This window comes from Nannospalax galili, unplaced genomic scaffold (assembly GCF_000622305.1).
Source record: "Nannospalax galili isolate Female #2095 unplaced genomic scaffold, S.galili_v1.0 scaffold389, whole genome shotgun sequence".
NCBI classification, from domain to species: domain Eukaryota; kingdom Metazoa; phylum Chordata; class Mammalia; order Rodentia; family Spalacidae; genus Nannospalax; species Nannospalax galili.
This window is the reverse complement of record NW_008360310.1, coordinates 2,033,298-2,039,056: the sequence shown is the minus strand read 5'-3', so window position 1 is coordinate 2,039,056 and position 5,759 is coordinate 2,033,298. Positions and strand designations below refer to the sequence as shown.

The window sequence follows — 5,759 nt, the reverse complement described above, 5'->3', positions numbered from 1 at the left end:
CAGGACCCCCGAGACTTCTCATGATTCTCCCAAATGGCGTCCACTCAGACTGCCTCAGAGTGACCAGCTCAATCTTTTCCTACTCAGGTGCCAGATTTGATGGCAGGCTTCCTTCCTAGGGCCGAGACACTCGGACCCTAGGGCCAGGGCTGGTTACTTGGACTTTTAACTAGGTGCCAGGACTCAAACCCGGACTTCCTCACTCGGGATTACTAACCTGAGACCAGACACGAGATGGCGACTCTCTCTTTATTCTGGATTTTACAGACACGAGGGAGCGACCCTCGAATTACACTGCCCTGTCCGGAGAAAAGAAACTCTGCCTCTGTTCGTCCTTTGTTCCCCCAGAAGCTCCCCCACTGAATCTGGGACGAGCTCCCAAAATGTTAGGGTCTGTGACTCGGTGGGTCTCTTCAGGAGAACAAATGCACGAGTATGGAGATGCAAAAATCAAGCAGAGTTTTATTAAACCAGCTAGCTGGGGCCGACCTTCCTTCCAAGACACGCAGGTCTGGTTAGAGCGATCGACCCCGAGGCAATTTCAGGTAAAGATTATATAGACTCCCACAACCATTACACAAAAGCCCGCGTTTATACAACCAATAGTTTCAAAGCAAGCATTTCACAAACCAATAACTTCAAAACAAGAAAAATGTTACAACTCCCTTCAGGTGTCTCAATCGGGGAGGAATGCATGGTATGTGCCTGGCGTGACCCTTCCCTGTTATCTTGTGTAAGCAGACATGCCTACGTGACATGACACAGATCAGACAGGTCAGGCTCCGGGGGCTGTAGCACTTGCCCCTATCTCCGGATGCCTGTGTCTCCAGTTGAGTTAATTGGTTACAAGCAGTAAATTCAAACAAGTAAATTCAAGCAGTAAATTCAGACAAGCAGTAAATTCCTCTTTCCCTAACAGTGGGTTAGCCCTGGGAAGGAAGCAAAGGATGATGGGAGAAAAACGCCAGGCACAGATAACACAGACTTGCCACCCTAGACCTTAGGGAGCTGAGGCAGGAGGATTGCTGTGAATCCCAGGCCACATTGAAGCCCAGTCTTAAAAAAACAAATGACCAAAAAAAAAAAACCCACCCAAATATCCCCACAGGATGCTGATATGGGGTGCTGGCACCTGTTATGCTCAGTACCCGGCTTCTTCCTGGTAGTAGATGGGGAACTTGGGGGTCTTGCCTGGGCCTTCACCCCTGATGGAGCATCGGCCGCTGGGCCCTGCGGGCAGTACTTGGGGTCATAGATCTGCCACCCCAGACCGAAGACCTGGCCGCTCTGGTTGGCGCCCTGGCTGTAGCCGGTCTGCAGTGACAAGAAGGCACTGTCACACTTGTCTGTGCCCAGTTTCGTGTCATAGATGTGTCTGCAGGTCCCTGAGCTGTCATGCCAACCTGACTGGCGCATTCGTTGATCCCCATCTGCAGGCTGATGGTGCAGTGGTCCATGGATGGCAGGATGTGGTTCTTGGGATCATAAAGATGCCTCCTGGTGCCATAGGCCATCATGCCTGACTGGCTGGTGCACTTGTTGGCCCCCATCTGCAGCCCGATGATGGCACTGGCCAGCCTTCAGGGTGGCGTCATCAAAGTTCCTCTGCTGCTTCTCCGAGTATTTAACCCCGATGTCCATCCCGCTCTGCAGACCCTTGGTCTTGGCCTTCCCTGCCAGTGCCAGGAGAGACACCTGCATGTGCGTCTTGTTCCTGCTCTTGGGCAGGTCGTTGGCCTCGAACAGATACACAGGGTTCATACCATAGCTCACCATGGCCTTGATGAAGTTCGACAAGTTTTCTGGCTGGTGCCAGTTCTGCTGGGACCGGTTGATCTTGGGGACAGATCCTGGTTGCAGCCTGTTCAAGAGTGTGCATAGGTAGCCCTGTCTTTCAAACCCTTCTGGCCTGTCAGTCTCTCAATCCAGCAGCAGAGCTCAGATTCTTTCTGGGGGTCATATTCAGACAGGAGCCAGTTCTTCACCTCTGCTGAGAGCCTGTAGGACAGGCCCTTGTTAAATTGCGTGGAGCTCACAGCGTGGGACCCACAGGCGGGATGGGACTGGGGCCAGAGGGATGGGGTGGGCGGAGGTCCGGGAGTGGGGTGGGGGGACCGGAACCAATGAGGAATGAGTTTGGAATGGTCACTTCCCTTTCAGTTTTATGGACTACTTGAAGAAGCATCAATGTTTGTTCTTTAAAGATCTCACAGAATTAGTCAGTGATGCAATGTGGTTGTGAGCTTTCCTCTCTTAAGAGATTCTTATTAGTGCTTCAAAATTGTTTCCTTTTTTGTTTTTGGAGTAACTACTTTTTATTTTGCTATAAAATTTCTAATTTGAGGGCTGGAGAGATGGCTGAGCAGTTTAGAGCACTGGCTGCTCTTGCAGAGGACCCAGGTCTTACCTTCAAATTCTGGGAGGCAATCAAGGGCTGTGGCAATACCCTATGTTATTTTGGGAATCTCTTGGACTATCATGATCAACAACTTGAAGGAAAGTTTTTCTTTTCTGCCACAGTGTTTTTCTTGTTGTTGCTGTTATAGAGCCTTCAGATATATATATATATATATATCTCATATATATCATATACATATCTGATATATATATATGCCAGAGAGATAGATAGATAATAGATATAGATAGATGATTGATAGATAGATAGATAGATAGATAGATAGATAATTTTTCAGTAGAACTTTGAACTAATATATCTCTCTCTGGTTTGTCACACCATCTAAGCATTATTTATCTTACCTCTCACTCCCCCTCTACAATCCTCCCTCCCTACACCTTCCTTCTTCAGAGATACATCATCGGAAGATAACAGCACTGCTGGCCAGCCCCAGATATCTGTGTTATTTCCTGCTGCCCCCAAGGAGAAGCTCTACCTTCTGTAACAACCAGGCTCCAAAGAAGGGGCACATTGCTTAGGTGGAGGGCTGAGGTTCAAAGGTGCTGCAGGTTTCCCTGGGATGACCTGTTCTGCCCTCTAACCAGCCACTTTCTTCCCTTTCCAGACCTGGTTCATCTACCATCCATTATCGACCTGGGCATACCTCAAGCCCGGCCTGGCAGGGCTCTACTCAGAGTCTGTACTCCGCTGCATGAAACCACAAAGTCTCTTTCAGTTTTCTGATTCTGTACAGGTCACTCAGTATTCTACAGGAGATATTCTTTGAGATAACATTGATGTAACTTTCCCTGTCTATCTCACAAACATATTGGTAAGATCTCATATCATGTTCTTTTTCCCTAGATTGTACCAAACTGTATCACAGCCTGAAATGCATAGATGCCTGTGTGACTGGCATGGATGGTCCACCTAGTCACCTGTTTTTCCCGTTTTGAACTTGTGAATGCAAGAGTTCTGGCATATTCATCTGCCAGGATGTTTTCCATATTCAACAGTGTATCCAAATACCATCTTACCTGTGCTGGATAGCTTGTGTCAACTTGACACACCTGAGTTGAGGGAGCCTCAATTGGGGAATTTTCTTCATTGAACTGGCCTGTGGCCATGTCCATGGGGCACCTTCTTGATTGTTGAGTGATGTGAGAGGGCCCAGCCCAGTGTGGGTGGTGCCACCCCTGGGCAGGTGGGCCTGTGTTGGATAAGAGAGTAGGTTGAGCAGGGGCCAGAGGAGCAAGCCAGTAAGCAGTATTCCTCCATGGCCTGTGCTCTAGTTCCTGCCTCCAGATTCCTTCCCTGAGTTCCTACCTTGGGCTCCCAGATGAACTGTGACCCGGGATATGTAAGACAAATAAACCCTTTTCTCCCCAAACTGGTAGCAGTCAGAGTATTTTGTCACAGCAATGAAGAACAAACCTGGGAAGAGCCCACAACATCACTCCGCAGATGTGTGCTAAGCACCTTCTAAATGTCAGTACCAGGCAAAAGGCAGGAAATATATAGATGAAAAGTTGGAATCCTAGATTTCAGGATTTAAAAAAAATCTAATATAGGAAAAAGCAAGTAAGGAGGCAAGAAGGGCAGATGGTACAAGCCTGTAATCCCAGGTACTGGGGCGGCTGACACAGGAGGGTTATAAGCTCAGGCTCATCCACAGGAGGCCTACATACCACTCTTTGTGGTGCTGCCATGTCTCTAGTGATCCCTGAGAGGTTCCAGCACATTTTGCAAGTTCTCAACACTGACATCAATGGGCGGCAGAAAATAGCCTTTGCCATCACCGTCATTAGGGTGTGGGGCGAAGATACGTTCATGCAGTATTGGGGAAAGCAGAGATTGACCTCACTAGGAGGGCTAGAGAATTCACCAAGGATGAGTGAAACGTGATCACCGTTATGCAGAATCCACACCAGTACATGATCCTAGACTGGTTCTTGAACAGAGGATGTAAAGAATGGGAAAATATAGCCAGGTTCTGGCCAATAGTCTGACAAGCAACTCTGTGAGAACCTGGAGCCCTGAAGAAGATTAGAGCTCACAGAGGGCTGCGCCACTTCTGGGACTTTCGTGTCTAAGGTCAGCACAACAAGACCACTAGCCACCCTGGCCTGCCATAGGTGTGTCCAGGAAGAAATGAGTCTGTAGGTTTTATCTGTTCATATTTTATATACTTACGGGGAAAGTTAAAGGCCTGCTTAGGCTATAGAGTGAGTTCAATACCAGCTTGAATAATTTAGAGAGAACCCATCTTAAAAAAAAAAGACTAAATTCAGTGGAAGACTGCTTGTCTAGCATGCAGGCAGCCCTGGGTCAGAGAAGATGTCACTATGTAACCCTGGCTGTCCTGGAACTTGATATGTAGACCAAACTGGCCTGGAACTCAACAGAGATCCACCTGCTTCTGTTGGGACTAAAGGTATTTGCCACCACCCTGGACATATTGGAGTATCTTCTATCTTTAAAAATTCTATCCTGAATGAAAAACTTCCTCTACCATTTCTTGGAGAAACACTTCTTTATAACAAAACTGTACTTCACTAGCAGAGCGCAAAACATACAAATACCAGAGGCTTCTCTACATACAAATAGTAACTTGCTGAGAAAGACATTAGGGGAAAAAAGTCCTAATCATAATAGCTTTAAAAAATATCTAGACAGTAGAGAAAACCCCAAGGCTGTCACATCGCTAGACAAATGTAATTTCTTGCATTGTGCAAAATACGGATCCTCATATTTATAGACAAGTATCCCAGTCACCACTTATCAAAGAAGTTTCTTTTGAAACAGACAGAGACTATTGCAGAGTTCCACAGCTCTGGTCACACACAGACATTGTCTGTGAATTGTCCAAGTCTAAGTGACACATCTACAATGCACCCTCTACACCTAAGACTCACGGAACATAGAACAAAGGGTAAAGAGAACACTAACGAATCTCTCAGTTCTCATCAATGAAACTCCCTCGTGCAACAGAGGGCCAGGAACATAAAAGATCACAAATGGTCAAAGCATTGAGAGGAGTCTGCAGAGTGTGGGTCCTTGGACAGTCCTCCTATATTGAAATCCACTTACCCAGGGATCAGGGAGCATTTCAGAAAAGGGGGGAGGAAGGAGTGTAAGAGCCAGAGAGGAGGTGCAGGACTACATGGAAATAGAATCCTTCAAATTCCTGGGACCTTGCTCATATGAACCTACAGCAATGGTGTCAGCATGCATAAGACCTATGCAAACTTCAGCAGACAAAAACCCAGCACAGAACTGTGGAAATGAACAGTAGGCCCCAGCCTTAGTTGAAGAATTATTGGCAGCTGATTACTGCTGGGTGAGGAAGAGCTGATCTTCTTAA

General features: G+C 47.1%; 2 pseudogenes; one reads left to right on the top strand and one right to left on the bottom strand.

Annotated features, from left to right (window-relative positions):
* Positions 1–1,141: 1,141 nt before the first annotated feature.
* On the bottom strand, positions 1,142–3,402 carry LOC103727015 (annotated as a pseudogene).
* A 700-nt stretch (positions 3,403–4,102) lies between these two features.
* LOC103726968 lies at positions 4,103–4,550 on the top strand (annotated as a pseudogene).
* Positions 4,551–5,759: the final 1,209 nt, after the last annotated feature.